Source organism: Eurosta solidaginis, chromosome X (genome assembly GCF_040869045.1).
Source record: "Eurosta solidaginis isolate ZX-2024a chromosome X, ASM4086904v1, whole genome shotgun sequence".
Classification (NCBI taxonomy): Eukaryota; Metazoa; Arthropoda; class Insecta; order Diptera; family Tephritidae; genus Eurosta; species Eurosta solidaginis.
Genome location: NC_090324.1, coordinates 185,273,917 through 185,293,703, shown reverse-complemented (window position 1 = coordinate 185,293,703; position 19,787 = coordinate 185,273,917). Strand labels below are relative to the sequence as shown.

The window sequence follows — 19,787 nt, the reverse complement described above, 5'->3', positions numbered from 1 at the left end:
TCGCCTTAGTGATGGTATAGCTTAGTGATGCTAATATCCGTGACAGTATGAAAAGTAGATGCATACATTTAATGAACACTTCAAACTGTGGAATGCAAAAGAAGCTTACATTTCTTCTCTTAGGTCAAATCAACTAAATATTTAATACATTTTATTTGTGCATACAAAGAAAGGCCGCGATTCAAAATTTGACGACGAGAAGTCACCAAAAAAAATTGTTTCACGAAAAAAGAAATTCTCGTCTTTCTTCCAAGTAAATATTGATTCTACACCTATTTCAGGTGTAGTTCAGAAAGTTGCAATTGAAGTTTAGAAAATTTCAGTTGAAGTTCAGAAACTTTCAACCCATATGGATTGCTTGTAGAAGTTTCTACGGGAAATGAAAATACATACGCTTAAAAAAATAAAATTAAAAAAGAAAAGAAAAGACAAGAAAAGAAAAGACAAGACAAGACAAGACAAGAAAAGAAAAGAAGAGAAAAGAAAAGAAAAGAAAAGAGAAGAAGAGAAAAGAAAAGAAAAGAAAAGAAAAGGAAAGAAAAGAAAGGAAAAGAAGAGAAAAGAAAAGACAAGACAAGACAAGACAAGAACAGACAAGACAAGAAAAGAAAAGAAAAGACAAGACAAGACCAGACAAGACAAGACAAGACAAGACAAGACAAGACAAGACAAGACAAGACAAGAAAAGATAAGGAAAGAAAAGAAAAGAAAAGAAAAGAAAAGAAAAGAAAAGAAAAGAAAAGAAAACAAAAGAAAAGAAAAGAGAAGAGAAAAGAAAAAAGAAAAGAAAAGAAAAGAAAAGAAAAGAAAAGAAGAGAAAGGAAGAGAAAAGAAAAGAAAAGAAAAGAAAAGAAAAGAAAAGAAGAGAAAAGAAAAGGAAAGAAAAGAAAAGAAAGAAAAGGAGAGAAAAGAAAAGACAAGACAAGACAAGACAAGACCAGACAAGACAAGACAAGACAAGAAAAGAAAGGAAAAAAAAAGACAAGACCAGACAAGACAAGACAAGAAAAGAAAAGAAAAGAAAAGAAAAGAAAAGAAAAGAAAAGAAAAGAAAAGAAGAGAAAAGAAAAGAAAGGAAAATAAAAGAAAAGAAAAGAAAAGAAAAGAAGAGAAAAGAAAAGAAAAGAAAAGAAAAGAAGAGAAAAGAAAAGAAAAGAAAAGACAAGACAAGACAAGAAAAGAAAAGAAAAGAAAGGAAAATAAAAGAAAAGAAAAGAAAAGAAAAGAAAAGAAAAGAAAAGAAAAGAAAAGAAAAGAAAAGAAAAGAAAAGAGAAGAAGAGAAAAGAAAAAAGAAAAGAAAAGAAAAGAAGAGAAAAGAAAAGAAAAGAAAAGAAAAGAAAAGAAAAGAAAAGAAAAGAAAAGAAAAGAAAACAAGAGAAAAGAAAAGGAAAGAAAAGAAAAGAAGAGAAAAGAAAAGAAAATAAAATAAAATAAAATAAAAATAAAATAAAATAAAATAAAATAAAAGAAAAGAAAAGAAAAAAGAAAAGAAAAGAAGAGAAAAGAAAAGAAAAGAAAATAAAAAAAGAAAAGAAAAGGAAAGAAAAGAAGAGAAAAGAAAAGAAAAGAAGAGAAGAGAAAAGAAAAGAAAAGAAGAGAAGAGAAGAGAAGAGAAGAGAAGAGAAGAGAAAAGAAAAAAAGAGAAAACAAAAGGAAAGGAAAGAAAAGAAGTCATTTGCTGGTATTTCCGAAATGAATTTTGGAGTCTTCCGTTTCGTTTGCAGGTCTTTTGGGGAGTCTTCCAAGGTCATTTGCGGATTCTTCCGGGATGTTTTTGGGGACTCCCGAAACTTTCACGATCTCCCGAAAATACCCCGGAATGCATAATCTCTAAAAATGTCAGCAGTGGACTTAGGCACCTTTGATATGTATATAAGCATGTAAATATTTTCCGTAGAATAACTCCGCTCTCCGCGTCGTAGGATAGCTTATCGATAAAAGACATAAGAGAATTAAATAATAATTTCATGAACCCAACAGGTTTTTTGTAGCTCTATTACAAGGCAGTATAAAACATGTTTCGGATTAAATGAACTTAATGAGTTTATTCTATGTATTTAATTTCTCGCAGAATTTTCCCACAAGCAACCCGTATTGAAAGTTTCTGAACTACAATTGTAATTTTCTGAACTTCAAATGAAATTTTCTGAACTTCAATTTTAAATTCTGAACTTCAATTGGATTTTTTGAACTACAAATAGAAATTCCGAACTTCAGTTGTAATTTTCTGAACTTCAAATTGAAAATTCTGAACTTTAATTGTAATTTTCTGAACTTCAATTGAAAATTCTGAACTTCAATTGTAATTTTCTAAACATCAATTGCAACTTTCTGAAGTACACCTTGTTTCGTCGACAAAATTTTTTACTGTTTTTTTCATATGCACACGCGATTTGTACATATATACAATCTGTTATATACCATTAGGTGATATAACATTTCAATTTGAAATTTTTTTCCAGCAATGGTTTTTGAATAGTATGCGAATGCAAACTGTACATACATTTAATGAACAATTCAAACCGTGGATTATAAAAAACCCATATTTGCATTTATTTGCTTAGAGCAAATCAACTAAATTAATAAATTTGTACATAAAGTCTGTTGCACATCAAATTGTGATATAACGGTATTTTAAAAACTTGAAGTGTTTCCCCCAGTGCTTGCTGGATAGTATGCAAATTAAATGCATACTGTACATACATTTAATAAATATTTCAAACGGTGGAATACAAAACAAACTAACAGTTGCATTTCTTTGCTTAAAGCGAATCAACTACTGTTATACCAAATAAAATATACATGTCGAATATACGCTTTTAAACAAATTACAAGGCATATGCATATAAGGAATTCAAATGGTGGCATACAAAACGGTTTAGTAAAATTTTAAGCTACCCTTATTATAACATTTAAAAACTATATTTACTTCAATAGTGTCATAACTCAAAAAACAGGATTTTCGAGTTAATAACGTAAAATCGTACTCAATATCAAGATCAATGTTATATAAAAAATTCTTTGCTATCCGTAAAAAATTGAGCACGTCAGATAGAAATCAAAACCGGCCTTTACACACACAACATATAGCAATTGAAATCTTTGGGTGGCTCTCCTGAACAATTGTGTTTTTTGAGTTATGACACTATTGACGTAAATTAGTGTTATGTTGAATGAACACTTTGATGCAAAAGATAATATGATGCAGTATCATTACTTTCTTGGCATGTTCCTCAAAAATGAATTAATTAAATTGATACAAAATACTTTTCTTAATTTATGCTTAAGTCTACTTTAGAAAAATTAACTTCTGTTAAAAAATATTGCTAGAATTATTCACGCTTAAGGACATATTTTTTCTTTTCGTTCGATGCCCATGTACGAAGTTGGTTCACGGTACGTACAGGTTGGGTTATCAATTAAAAATTTCTTTAAGTCTCTAGTGTTCGGCAGTCGGTTTTTTTGATAGTCTCGCCAAATGCATCGAAGGCCGCTTTTCTTTCTTCGGCTGTCCACCTGAGTTTCCTTTTTATATCCTCATTTTCATCGTTTTTCTTCACAGGCTTTCACTTGACAAAGCGCGTTGTAATGGTACTAGTTTTTCTTGGACTGCTTTCATCGGAAGAGCTCTCCTCTGAAGATGAATATATAACTCGGTTTTTCTTGATTCGGGGAGCAGCATTCGAAGCAGATATACAAGAAATTCGAGAAGATGATGGAGTCTCATCATCGATTACTTCATTCTCCACAGATGCCTCTTCTTGAGACTTTGAAGTACTGTCGTTTTCATTAACATTATTTCTAAAATTCTCGTCACCCTGTGCTTTAATAAGTACGTTGGCTACCCCAAGGACGTCTCTCGACACTACAGATCTTCTATAGTGTGACCGATGAACTGCCTCCGCGTGGCCCATAAAATTTGCAATATCAGTAATTTTGTTTTCATCCATGTTTTCTTCAGCACAGCTTGTGGCAACGTGCTTCCTCAAATAGGTTCCACGTAACCTTTCGGGGTGTTCTGCGCCACATTCATCAGCGAACTGTCAGCTGATGCGACAAGCCCGCAGATATTTGAACCTTCCGTCGGTAAATCCGGGAATACCAATAATGTAAGGGTTTTTGCTGGAATTTTTGTAGAGGTTCTATGCATCAAAATCAAATTGATGGATTTTTCCATTTCGGGATCAAGCAGAACCGGGACATCACGTCCCAATTTCCCTGTTATTATAAATCTTGAAAAATGTTGTGGTAAATTTTTATCTGCTGCGGACAATTTCTCCAACATCTCAGTATTTTCGGTTTCTGATATTCTTTCCCTGGACTTTAAGTCTGCAATGAACGCTCTTTCAATTTCACCCGCCCGACGACGATTAAAGGTCTGAATTGAAATCAAGGTATATTGAAGAAGGCTGAGCCAGTTCTGATAAGCGTACTGTTCTTGTAATAATTCGTAAGAACTAACATTTTATTTTTAACATAAATAGTTAGTTTTTTAATGTCGCTGGTTGTGGGCAATGGTTTTATGTGTTGACGATGTTTTTCGGATTGATCCTCACGTGCGACCCTATTTATGACTTGGCTGTATTGAATTTTGTGGAGAAATAGATATTTGTCCACAATTTTTTCTTCGTCTGTGTTTTTCACATAATATAGTTTAAGTAAGTCACCGACTGCTTTAATGTAGGTGTCAATAGAAGTGGCCAGTGAAGGAGCCTGATGTACACCAGTGAGTGGATCGAAGCCCGATATTTTTCTTACAGCCTCTATCATAGTTCTATAGAGTTGCGGATGATAGATTGATTTAAAATCTGTGATATCTTTGTCAATGTCCCGCATTGTTGCAAGAAGGCGACCAAAGGTCCGTAAACGATTTCGGATCATTTCTTCTTGCTGCTGTTTATAGTATTTTTCACAAAGACAATTTCCAAATTCAATCAATAGGTCATCATACCTAACCAATCTTACAATATCATCTTCTCTCAAAACTGCCATTACTTTGACAAGTCTTTGATTGGCCTTACTATGCAACCGTCCTTCAATACGCCTTCAAAGAACAGTGTTGGAACGTACTCCTTTCGCCGAAGCGCACATACAACTTTGGCGATGCCTTCTAAAACTACTAAGCGAAAAAACTCCTTTGCAGTGGTGACAGGTTTTATAAAGAGCTGCGGATCTATTTTTTTGAGGTCGTCGAGATACAAGCAGCTCCCCTGTTTTATTATAAATTCTGTTTGTGTTATATAAATAATTTCCTTTCAAGCGTATAGTTTCAATAATTTTCTTTCTTTCCTCGTTACCTAAAGAAATAAAGAAAACAATTAATGAAAAAGCTACCTCTTATTTCTCGCCGAGCCAGGAACAGATTTCCATGACCAATCTCCTCGCGTTGGTAGTTGGCCATATATGTATCAGAGCTGTAAAAGTGTGCAATCATTTGAAATTTTAAATCATTGTATTCAGAATGCTGTTTCTTCATTCTTTCATTCCTTGTTAAGGAATGTGGCTTAAAAGTCAACCCATTCTTCATTCAGTGGTGGGAAAAAAAGAATGCACTCTTGAACTCTTCGAAGAAAGAATGAAGTAATTGGTTGAAACACAAACATTTTTCAACACAGAATAAGCATTCAAATTAATGCAGCCTTTGTTGAGTGTGCACACACTTTTCTAGTACAAATCAATTATGAAAAATGTCGTACAAGCACAAAACCCGCTCAAATACCACATGGTTGCATTTAATTAAAGCCACTTCAAACTATCAACACAAAAATTTAGTTATTGACAGTGATGACCAGTTTTTTCGTTATTGAAAAAGCATTTTTATTAAAATTGTTCTAAAAATTTAATAATAAAAAAACAAGTGACAAATATTTCAACATCCCTGTTCCGAAAATTGTCATCGTTCTAAATAAGTGTTGCCAATGTGGCATATAAAAGGCTTGCAGGAAAAAGTACTAATCTACATTTGAACGTCCTCAATTGTTGATTGAACAAATTGAAAGATATATATCATAAAAGCTCTTAAGTTCCTTCATATATTCTTCCTAGCGGTTTATGGTCAAATACTGTATAGATAATGGTTTGTGAGTTTCCAAATTGCAACAGCAATATACTATTTTCTCTATTTTCTAAGAAAAATATTCTTCTAAACACAATAGTTTGTAATTACAGTCATTTGAAGTAGGCTCTATAGGTAGTTGTAGCTTTGTTGATAGCAAAGAAAATTAACTTCGAATACAAATCTGCTCAAGTAAGATAGAATTCAACCTACAAATGCCATGCAAATAGACAGAGAGACTAATGGTCCTTCTCAATCACTCGGGTCCTATATTTATATTCCGTCAAACACTGTCAAAACATCAGCTGTAAAAAACTGTAATCCGATGGAGCCATTCAATCTCTTTGTGGGGAGGGAAATTAATAACCTCTGAAGAGTTTCTCCAAATGAAACATTTTTTTTTTTTTCGTGGCACATATGAAGGAAAACTGGGAAGGTGACTCAGGTGAATAGAAAAAGCCTGAATCCCTGTAGGACGATGCCATGGAATTAGACATATATTTATCGAAATTCTCAGAATTAGGAAGCTACAACGAAATCGCTGATAGGACTATGTACTTTGATGTATTTAAATTTAAACGACTTAAACTCAAGTATCTGTTTTTGTTATATTATCGGCAAAAAATATCCACAATTTACTCTATTTGGTCAATGCACAATGTGTTCATTTACAATATCCATTTTACTACAACAGCAAAATAAGTAGGACATATAGAACCATTTTGACAAGAAAGCAATAGATTGTCTTTGCGAAGTTTAAAGAGAAATTGAAAAGAAAGAAATATTTACTGGCATATTTCGATGACTTAAGGCAACTGCAGTTTCACCATGTGATTCGCGGTTCGAATATCAGCGAAGCCTTTGATAACATTCGAAATTGACTGATGATTATGTGGCGGTTTTCGAAATGTTAAAATCGCAGTATGCCAGTAAATTTTTCTTTCTTTTCAAAAATAATGATTGAATATTCAATTATTATAAGCCGGTGCTAAGCTCATGAATTCCTAAATATTAAACTACTTGAATAATTAGAAGGGGCTATATTTCTATTGATAAATTTTACGCCTTTTTTTGCACCCAACTCCTAAATTGATTTAACATATCTGATGGCAATGAAAGTATAGAAAAAAAGAACCCTAGGAAAAAAGTATTTAGTACTGAATGGAAAAAAAGTGTGCATTCATTTCAAGTTTACATTCACTAAAGATTGGGAATGGTTCCTAAATTCCCACTCTATATTGAATTATATTTTACCATTCAATAACACACACACTTTACATTTGAGTTAAGGTATTTTGAGCCATTCAGGAATGGAGATTTATAATATGCAACCAATAAATCACAATTTTTTTAAAAGAATGCTGAGAGAATGCACACTCAATTGATTCAATCTTTTTACAGCTCTGATATGTATATTATGAAAGCACGTACTAATTTCTATAAGAATACTGAGTGTACAGTTTTCTAGCCTGCCAAAAAATAATAAAGCGCAAAACTCGATTCTCCGAAAAACTGCATTGATATTTGACAATTTTTCAAGTTCCAGGACATGTAAAAAATTAATGCAATTTTATGGAAAATGAGAAATGTACTTTGTTATACTAAAATTTGTAAGGCGTTAAAACTATGTATTCAGAAATTTCCTAGAAATTAGAATCGCTGAACCCACTTATGACTCCGCAGCTGCCCAATAAAATCTTCATACTGCAATTCTATCAACCATATGGGGAACTATCAGCCGTGAGGAAATGGTTAACGAAATTTGCATCTGGTTTGAGAACTATGTGTATCACTACAGCTGCGAAACTATCGGTGGCACTTCAATATATTTGATTTTCTTCATTATCAGTATAAGGTTTTGAGTGCCTGTTTAAAGCTAAAAGTACACACGACCATCTGAGTAAATATTGTTAAACGAGCGAGTGCAAGAGTAGGTTAATAAAGTTTAAGGCGAGCTCATACAAATTTACCGACTTTTTATTTATATTCTATATTATTTATATTTATCTTAAAGTTTAAGGAAAAACAAGTAAGGAAGCCTAAGTTCGGGTCGAACCGAACCCACTAGTGAGTTTCGGTAAGCAGTTATTTTATATATTTATACTTATTCCTCCATCACTGACAAACAATTTTATTATTTTATCTTCTAAAGTTTATGATATGTAATCTTAGAAATTTATCAATGAAATGATTTCCGATAAGTTTTCAGCTTTTATCGAAGAGTTTTATTTGCTTCGGTTGTTATCAACTTCCACATCTACTGTTTTATTATTATTTTAAGATCGGTGCCACGCCCATTTTTATAGCAAAAAATTTATTTTAATCTATCAGGCCAAAATATGCACATTTTAAATATTAAACGCCAGAAATTCCTACAGTTGGTTCACAAACCTACCTTAATTTTTGGCCCTTATAATATACGCGTAACTTTTATATAGCACGGTGGGTGTGGCAGTTGACCGATTTGGAACATTTTTGAGGCTGGTCTGTTACTAGATAAGGATAATAAGTGTACAGAATCTCATTCGCATATTTTGATGTTTACCGGAGTCTTGGCTTTCTTAGCTCTAAGATGTTTCCGAAGCAGGGGTGGGCAGTGCCACGCCTACTTTGTAGCTATGTATCTTTCGAATATTGCTTTTAAATTTTAATGAAGAAGTGGGCGTGGTTATGAACCGATTCCGTTAATTTTTACTATTCCCATCGACATATCCAATTCACCCATAAAGTTTGGTTGTCTTACTTAGTTTTCGAGTTTCACCTCATTACCAGCCTCGATAGCCGAGTTCGAAAAAGAGGCAGTGCCACGCCCAGTTTTGAAAATTATCAAAATAATATTATATTGGCTATATTTTTTTTTTATTGGTCGTAGTTATTGTCCGATTTTGCTCATTTTAAATACGAAACCAGTTGGTGTAAAAACCAATATACATTCCAACTTTCGTTAAGTTAAATTTTTACTCAAGTTATCGTACCTACATACAGACGGACGGACATGGCTCAACCGATTTCTTTTTCGATGCTTATAATTTTGATATGTGGAAGCCTATATCTATCTCGTTTCCTTTAGGGAGTTACAAAGTTATGCCACCCGTATGCGAAGCATAGCTGGGTATAAAAATAGTAAAACTACGAAAAGAATGAGAAGAAGAGATCGGCAAATTGAGAAATATCATTTTTTTTGTGTTTGCAGTGTTTTTAGCATAGATTTTGATAATTTCGCAGAGATATTAGACCTTGTTGACTATATGCAAAATCTGTAAATAATCTTTAGGAAGAACAGCGAATTTCTTGACTGGAGACTCGTTTTTGTGGACTTTTTCTAGGTAACGGTTTATGACCGTTTGCATTTTTTTGCAAAAAAAAAACAAAAGTTAGGTTTAGCTTTTCGTGTGCTTGCTTGTGCGCATAAGTCCTTGTCATTAATATTTCCCGTAAACGCTGGAATGTTTATTTGATCTGAACTGTATAAGTCAGTTTCCATAGAAAATTCTCCTGAATGGTTCCAAGATATGTCGTTCCCATTTTTGTTAGGCTCTTCAAGTGACAGGGATTGGGGGCATACTTCAAAAGACGAAGAGAGGCCACCATTTTCAAAATCTTTGCCCTCCAAGCTTGCATCCAATTCCGGATCATCCAAGCTGTTTATTATCTCAACCGCTGTTTTTGGACCTTCAGTCCTAATGTAGTGCTTATCTAGCTCAGTAATGTTTTTCTCAAGTTCGTCTTCAAGCAGACATGGTGGAACATCATTAAATGCGTTACTCTCGAGACCTAGTAAAGTTAGAAATATTAATATATTTTTTAACATGAAATTACAGTAGGCCCTTATTTTTTTATTTTCTTCAGTACCTAATCTACAATACAATACGATTTAATCACTTACTTAAAATTTCGTCTAATATAAGAACACTGCCGAGATCCTCTTCCTGCATGATTTTTACTCGTAGATTAAATAAATTTTGTAGTTATCAGGCCGTACATTCAATTAATGTTTTCAGTTACTTATAATTTTGTGATGTTTTTAAAACTCCAACTCGAAGGCCCAGTACTTTAAATAAAAAAAAAAACAAAAAAAAACAGATAAAGTTATATATATTTTTTTAAAGCTCTAGCGGAAGTTAGCATTACCATACCAAATTAAAAAAAGAAAAAAATCAATTTAACTCTGCACAACTAATTTACAACACATTCGTACAACAAATTTCACGTAAAATAATTTTGGATTTTTTCTGCTTAAACTAGTGGTAGTGACAACTTCCGCGTGTAGTTAGCATTACCATACCAAATATAATAAAAAAAGAATTAAAATCAGTTTAACTCTGAACAACTAATTTACGTCAAATTCGTACAACACATTTCAAGTAAAATAATTTTGGAGTTTTTCTGTTTTTACTACACCTTTTTCAGTTTATATTCAGAAAGTTTCAATTCATATTCAGAAAATTACAAATAATATTCAGAAAATTACAATTCATATTCAGAATTTTCATTTCATATTCAGAAAATCACATTTCATATATAGAATTTCCATTTCATATACAGAAAGTAACAATTCATATTCAGAATTCCATTTCATATTCAGAAAGTTACAATTCATATTCAGAATTTCTTTTAATATTCAGAAAATTTCAATTCATATTCAGAATATTACAATTCATATTCAGAATTTCCATTCCATATTCAGAAAGTTACAATTCATATTCAGAATTTCATTTAATATTCAGAAAATGTCAATTCATATTCAGAAAGTTTCAACTGATATTCAGAAAGTTATAATTGATATACAGAAAGCTTCAATTGATATACAGAAAGCTTCAAAATGGGTTGGATTTTATATAAGGTGCCACGATTTTCAAACTTTTGTTGATTAGTAGGGGTAGAGGGGGTCCTAAGAATAACCAAAATGGAATCCGAAGCTCTAGGAAATTCTTAGTTTAAGAAATATAAGCTTTTTAATTTGCAAATTTAGTAAAATTTCAACCTAAGTCCTGCACTTAAAATTCGGGTCGCACACGTCGGTAGCGTTAACAAAAGACGCGTATTTGCGTCAAGATTCATAATCCGAAAGCAGAAACTATATTTTTTTATCTCGTTTAAAAGTTATTCGCGGAAAACCCGTCGATACTATTGGGGGCCACCGTGGTGTGATGGTAGCGTGCTCCGCCTATCACACCGTATTCCCTGGGCTCAACTCCCGGGCAAAGCAACATCAAAATTTTAGAAATAAGATTTTTCAATTAGAAGAAAATTTTTCTAAGCGGGGTCGCCCCTCGGCAGTGTTTGGCAAGCACTCCGGGCGTATTTCTGCCATGAAAAGCTCTCAGTGAAAACTCATCTGCTTTGCAGATGCCGTTCGGAGTCGGCATAAAACATGTAGGTCCCGTCCGGCCAATTTGTAGGGAAAATCAAGAGGAGCACGACGCAAATTGGAAGAGAAGCTCGGCCTTAGATCTCTTCGGAGGTTATCGCGCCTTACATTTATTTTATTTACTATTGTCGCTTTTTCGTTATTGCAATTAAACAAACGAAAACATATGAAGGTGGTGAATAGTGTTGCCAGCTGCGCAACAATATCTTTTTATCTTGGTAGAACATTATAAGGTGGTGGCACGTCGACATAAATGCAAACAAACATACCCTATCAATGTATTTTGATTTTGTAGAACTCTTTGACGGGTTTGTTTGGAGGTGAGTTTTTATGTTAGTTTTCTTGTTGCCGGTGTCGGATGGGTTAAAGGTAATTTTTTTAAAGGTGTTCTACGCCGAATTACTGTGCATGACGTAGCCGGTGTTGGATCGGTTAAGGGTTATTTTTTTAAAGTGCGGCCGACGGCCGCCTACGCAGAAGAGTGTACTACGCAGAAAGACATCACCGTGGCGGTAGCCACGGTTATACCACACACCCGGACTTAGCATGGCGTAGCCCAGGGTTAATTTTATAAGCGCGGTCGAAGGCCGCCTATGCAGAAAGTTGTTCTGCGTAGAATTACTGTCCATGGCCACCAAAAAAGAGCTTTTTCAAATTTTTGGTAAATAAAGACTAAAAAAGTTAAAGATATATATACATCAGATGAAAGGTATTTTTATAAGTTACTTTTCGATCTTTTAATTTTTCAAATCCATTCACTAGTTTCGGAGATATTTTGATTTGAAAAATTGATAATTTCGCATTTTGATATGGAACTACCCCCAAACCTTTCATTTGCACCAAAAAAGAAATATACCGTTGGAATCAGCATAAAAATCACTGTAAAGCCCGATTTTTTTTTTTTTTTTTTTGACAAATGAATGTATTCTGCACTTAAGCCCCTTTTTCTAAATTCTTATCATAAAAAATTTTAATATTTACTTAAAAATCTCGCGTTTCTCTAAATTAAATACATTAATTTCAAATTATTCAGAGAATTACAAAAACAAAATACATTGATAGTGTATGTTTGTTTGCATTTATGTCGACGTGCCACCACCTTAATGTTCTACCAAGATAAAAAGATATGGTTGCGGAGCTGCAACACTATTCACCACCACCTTAATATGTTTTCGATTGTTTAATTGCAACAACGAAAAAATCGACAATAGTATCGACGTGTTTTACGCGAATAACTTTTAAACGAGATAAGAAATATAGTTTCCGCTTTCGGATTCTGAATCTTGACGCAAATACGCGTCTTTTGATACCGCTATCGACATGTGCGACCCGAATTTTAAGTGCAGGACTTAAGTTGAAATTTTACTAAATTTGGAAATTAAAAAGCTTATATTTCATAAACTAAGAGTTTCCTAGAGTTGCGGATGACAATTTTGTGATTTTTAGGACCCCCTCCATCCTTCGAAAAAAAAGTTGGAAAATCGTGGCACCTTATTCAAAATATTCCCCAAAAAATACCTGGTTAAACAATTGCTTCCATGTATGTAAAAAAAATTTACAATCGAAGGGTGAAATTTTCTGAATATCAATTGTAAATTTCTGAATATGAATTGTAATTTTCTGAATATTAATTATAACTTTCGGAATATGAATTGTAACTTTCTGAATATCAGTTGAAACTTTCTGAATGTGAATTGTTACTTTCTGAATATGAAGGGGAATTCTGAATATGAATTGTAACTTTCTGAAAATGATATGGAAATTCTGAATATGGAATGTGATTTTCTGAATACGAAATTGAATTTCTGAATATGAATTGTAATTTTCTGAATATTAAATGAAATTATGAATATGAATTGTAACTTTCTGAATATCAATTGTAACTTTCTGAATATCAGTTGAAACTTTCTGAATATGAATTGAAATTTTCTGAATATTAAATGGAAATTCTGAATATGAATTGCACCTTTCTGAATATGAAGGGGAATTCTGAATATGAATTGTAACTTTCTGAATATGAAATGGAATTCTGAATATGATTTGTAACTTTCTGAATATGAAATGGAAATTCTGAATATGAATTGTAGTATTCTGAATATGAATGGTAACTTTCTGAAAATGAAACGGAAATTCTGAATATGAAATTTGATTTTCTGAACATAAAATGAAAATTCTGAATATGAATTGTAATTTTCTGAATATGAAGTGAAACTTTCTGAATATAAGCTGAAAAAGGTGTGGTGGTAGGCTAACTTCCGCGTGAAGTTTGCATTACCATACCAAATTTTTTATAAAAAGAAAAAAAATCAGTTAAACTCTGCACAACTAATTTACAACAAATTCGTAAAACTTATTCCAAGTAAAATAATTTTGGATTTTTTCTGGGTAACTTTTTACAAAACGGTGCATTACTAACTTTTATCAAAAATCGTTGAATGGGGTGTCAAAAGACGCGTTTTGACTTCTGATTCCAGAATCCGAAAGCATTATTTGCAAAAACCGGAAAAAGGTCAAGAGAGGCTCCAAAATCGGGGGCCCGATCCATACTTTTATTGAACAGAACACATTCTGCCTTGGCGGCCTCCAGCCGCGATTTTAAAAAATAACCCTGGCCTGTCCAACACCTTCTTGGGGATCAAAACTAATTCAGTCAAAACACTTTCTACACAACTTTTTTTCTCTGTGCACAACAATTACACCAACCAATTACAACAACCTTATGGAAATCCTCAACTTCTTTTGCAAATATGTCTTGACAGAAATACAATTTTTAATTTTCTCTTTCGGACTCTTAACTGTGAGGTCAAAACCCGTCTTTTAATACCCCATTCAAAGATTTTGGATAAAAATTAGTGATGCAACGTTTTGTAAAAAATTACTCTTATTTTTTTAAGCAGAACACCTCTCTGTATTGGCGGCCTTCGGCCGAGCTTTTAAAAAATAACCATGGCCGGTCCAACACCTTCTTGGGGATCAAAACTGACTCAGCCAAAACACTTTCTACGCAACTCTTTTCTCTGTGCACAACAATTACACCAACCAATTACTACACCCACATGGAAATCTTCAACTTCTTTTGCAAATATCTCTTGATAGGAATACAATTTTTAATTTTCGCTTTAGGATTCTTAACTGCGAGGTCAAACCCCGTCTTTTGATACCCCACTCAAGGATTTTGGATAAAAATTAGCGATGCACCCTTTTGTAAACAATTACCAGGTATTATGTGGTATGTATGTGGGTATGCATATTGCAAAAATATCGAAGCGTTAAATGTTTTCGATACTTTTGTTCGATACTCATCACAAATAAAAAACCCAGATTGCGCATTCACGAGTCCAAATTGCTTCGCTCTGCGCATATACGTCACAGTTGCCTACTTAAGCGAAAGAAATAGAGAAAAAAACAAGAGCTAAAAGAAAATGACGTCATAACTGCCCATAAAAAACTGCTGAAATAATGTTTACATGCGCAATGCACCACCTGCTAATATTCCTTCATGGATACTCCTGGTGAAATTATACAAGGTAGAAGCATGAAGCACAATTATACAAGGTGGAAGCATGAAGCACGATTGAGTCACTTAAAGCATTGTTTACATTATATAGGGTGAAAATTTTTGATTATCAGTTGTAAATTTCTGAATATGAATTGTAATTTTCTGAATATTAATTATAACTTTCTGAATATGAATTGTAATTTTATGAATATCAACGGTAACTTTATGAATATCAGTTGAAACTTTCTGAATATGAATTGTAACTTTCTGAAAATTAAATGGAAATGCTGAGTATGAAATGTGATTTTTTGAATATGAAATGGAAATTCTGAATAAATTGTAATTATCTGAATTTCTGAATATTAGTTGTAACTTTCTGAATATGAATTGTAATTATCTGAATATTAAATGGAAATACTGAATATGAATTGTAACTTTCTGAAAATGAAATGGAACCTCTGAATACGAAATGCGATTTTCTGAATATTAAATGGAAATTCTGAATATGAATTGTGATTTTCTGAATATTAAATAGAAATTCTGAATATGAATTGTAGCTTTCTGAATATGAATTGTAATTATCTGAATATTAAATGGAAATTCTAAATATGAATTGTAATTTTCTAAATATCGATTGTAACTTTCTGAATATGAATTGAAATTTGCTGAATATTAAATGGAAATTCTGAATATAAATTGTAACTTTCTGAATATGAATTGTAATATTCTGAATATGAATTGTAACTTTCTGAAAATGAAATGGAAATGCGATTATCTGAATATGAAATCGGAAATTCTGAATATGAATTGTGATTTTCTGAATACTATTTAATATTCAATTCAAAATATCAATTCTGAATATGAATTTTAGCTTTCTGAATATGAATTGTGATTTTCTGAATATGAAATGGAAATTCTGAGTATGAATTGTAATTTTCTGAATATTAAATGGAAATTCTGATAATAATTGTAACTTTCTGAATAAGAATTGTAATTATCTGAATATTAAATGGAAATTCCGAATATGAATTGTAACTTTCTAAATATGAATTGTAACTTCCTTAATATCAGTTGAAACTTTCTGAATATGAATTGAAATTTTCTGAATATTAAATGGAAATTCTGAATATGAATTGTAACTTTTTGAATATGAAGGGGAATTCTGAATAAGAATTGTAACTTTCTGAATATGAAATGGAAATTATGAATATGAATTGTAATATTCTGAATATGAATTGTAACTTTCTGAAAATGAAATGGAAATTCTGGATATGAAATATGATTTTCTGAATATGAAACTGAAATTCTGAATATGAATTGTAACTATCTGAATATTAAATGGAAATTCTGAAAATGAATTGTAACTTTCTGAATATGAATTGAAATTTTCTGAATATTAAGTGGAAATTCGGAATATGAATTGTAACATTCTGAATATGAAGGGGAATTCTGAATATGAGTTGTAACTTTCTGAAGATGAAAGGGAAATTCTGAATATGAAATGTGATTTTCTGAATACTAAATGGAAATTCTGAATATGAAATGTGATTTTCTGAATGTGAAATGGAATTCTGAACATGAATTGTAACTATCTGAATATTAAAAGAAATTCTGATACGAAGTATACAAAATCTGCTATGAAGTACTATTTCTTGTATGTCTTATATTCGGACACCATGAAGATGATTTAAGTCTTTCCTGGTTTATAATTAACTACATGTTTGTTTGTTTTCGAAATGGTACCATCGCAATATACCAGTAAATGCTTGTTTCTTTTCAGTTGCTCTTAAACAAACATAATAATTGATTTTTAATAATTATAAGCCGGTGTTAAGCTCATGAATTTTTAAATATTAAACTACTTGAATAATTTGAAGGAGCTATTTTTCCTATTGACCAATTGTACGCCTTTTTTGCACCCAACTCCTAAATTATTTAACATATCTGATGGCAATGAAAGTATACAAAACAATAACCTTGGAGAAAAAGTATTTAGTACTGAATGGAAAAAAAGCGTGCATTCATTTCAAGTTTACAATCATTAAAGATTGGGAATGGTTTCTACATTCACACTCTATATTGAATTACATGGTAAAAGTCTAGTTGAGGGGTCGACTGCGAATACGTTAACAAAAATATCGAGAGATATCAAACGACGCGTCTTGACATCAGTATTAATAATACGAAGGCGGAAAATAAAAATTTTAACTCGTTCAAAAGATATTAACGAAAAACCGAAATAGACCCGCGGGTACCTCCGAAACCGGAGGTGGTACCTATAGTATTTTTGCGCAGAACACCTTTCTGAGTTGGCGGCCTTCGGCCGGGCTTATAAAAAATTAGGTAATTATTTATGACAGCATGACACTGCTAATACGCGTTCAAAAATATCGCGACAGGTATCAAACGCCGCGTCTTGAATCAGTATTAATAATACCAATGCGGAAAAAAAAATTTTTTAACTCGTTAAAAAGATATTAACGATAAACCCAAAAAAGACCCGCGGGTACCTCCGAAACCGGGAGTGGTATCCGTAGTATTTGGTAATTGTTTACTTAGCTAACAGCTGCTAAAACCCACCGATCCCAGGACCATGAATCCGAGAGCGAAAATTAAAAATTTTATTTCTGTCAAAAGTTATTTCCAAAAATCGAAAAATGGCCCCGGAGCTGTCCGAAACCGGGGGTGGGATCCATAGTATTTTTGCGCAGAACAGCTTTCTGCATTGGCGTCCTTCGGCCGAGCTTATAAAAAATTACCCTGTGTTGGTCCAACACCGGTTTGGATACCAAAACTATATCCGCGCAAAACACTTATACCCACAGTTTTTCTTGTGGGTACTACAAAATCATCAAAACAACAACAACCACATGGAAATTTTCAATTTTGTTTGTAAATATCTCCAAAACGAAATAAAATTCCGCCTTTAGATTCGTGATCCTGGGTGCAAAGCGCGTCTTTTGACACCTCTCCTGATATTTTTGGACAAGTTTTAGCAGTTGTGAGCTAAAGTAAACAATTACCTAGTATTTTTGCGCAGAACACCTTTCTGCGTTGGCGGCCTTCGGCCGCGCTTATAAAAAATTACCCTGGGTGGGTCCAACACCGGTGCGGAGACCAAAACTATATCCGCACAAAATACATATGTTCAAAATTTTTTTTGTGGTTACAACAACCACATGAAAATCGCCAACTTCAACTGCAAATATCTCCGGGCAGAGATACAATTTTTCTTGGTAATTGTGCAGTTTAGGGGCCCCACCCTAAAATTGGGCCTTTTATTTTGAGTGAGGCATCAAAAGACGCGTATTCACGTCTAGATAAAGAATCCGAAAGCGGAAGTTAACTTTTTTTAACCGTTCAAAAGATATTAACGGAAAACCGAAAAAAGGCTCGCGGGTACTTCCGAAACCGGGGGTGGGATCCATAGTATTTTTGCGCAGAACACCTTTCTGCGTTTGCGGCCTTCGGCCGCGCTTATAAAAAATAACCCTGGGCTACGCCATGCCAAGTCCGGGTGTGTGGTATAACCGTGGCTACCGCCACGGTGATGCACAATTTTTTTTGTGGGTACAACACAACAACATCCACATGAAATTCGCCAACTCCAACTGCAAATATCTCCGAACAGAGCTACAATTTTGCTTTTCCGCCTCCCGATTATTGTTCTCGAGATTAATACGCGTCTTTTGATACCTCAATCGAAAATCTTCGCCCAAGTTTAGGGTGGGGCCCCTATCTTTTTATTTTATCTCTGTCCGGAGATATTTGCAGTTGAAGTTGGCGATTTTCATGTGGTTGTTGTTGTTTTGATACCCACAAAAAAATTGTGCATCACCGTGGCACAAAGGTGTTCTGCGCAAAAATACTATGGATCTCACCCCCGGTTTCGGAAGTACCCGCGGATCTTTTTTCGGTTTTCCGTTAATATCTTTTGAACGGGTAAAAAAAGTTAACTTCCGCTTTCGGATTCTTGATCTAGACTTGAATACGCGTCTTTTGATATTTCACTCAAAAAAAGGCCCAGTTTTAGGGTGGGCCCCTAAACTGCACAATTACCCCAAAAATTACCCTGGGTGGGTCCAACACCGGTTTGGAGACCAAAACTATATCCGCAAAAAACACTTATATTGACAATTTTTTTTGTGGGTACCATACAACAACAACATGAAAATCGCCAACTTCAACTGCAAATATCTTCGGAAAGCTCTCGATATTTTTTGACGCGTATTAGCAGTCAACCCCTCAACTAGACTTTTACCAATTATATTTTACCTTGCAATAACACAAACACTTTAGCTTTGAGTTAAAGTATTTAAGCCATTCAGGAATGGAGATTTATAATACGCAAAAAAATCAAAAATTTTTGAAAAATGCTGAGAGAATGCACACAATTGTTTCAATCTTTTTACAGCTCTGGTATGTGGGTATGTATTTTGCAAAAATATCGAAGCGTTAAATGTTTTCGATACTTTTGACCTCGAATATCTCAAGAAGCGAACATGCGATTTGTTGTGACTTTTAATGACAGCTTTACATGTCTATTGCAGCTCAGAAGAGACCCAAACATTAATAGGGTTTGTCCTGACATTGTAAATTTTTAAAACGAACACTGATACACTTTGATGACAGTCATGAAACTGCCCCAATTGAAATGTTACCAAACTGCGCACTTTAATCTAAGATGCTTAGTTTGATGACCGTCACCGAAAACGTCATTTTACCTAAGGTGAGTAGTTTGATTACTGTCACCAAACTCATCACTTTGTCCTCCGATTTTCGCAATTTATCTCAAAGGCGATTGGTGACGGTCATCAAAGTAACCAGACGTAGTTGAAGTGCGCACTTCTCATGTGGAAAG

The 19,787-nt window shown here is 33.3% G+C and overlaps 1 pseudogene; it reads right to left on the bottom strand.

Annotated features, from left to right (window-relative positions):
• The window catches only part of LOC137235316 (uncharacterized), a 67,757-nt pseudogene that overhangs the window by 23,500 nt on the left and 24,470 nt on the right, over positions 1 to 19,787 (bottom strand).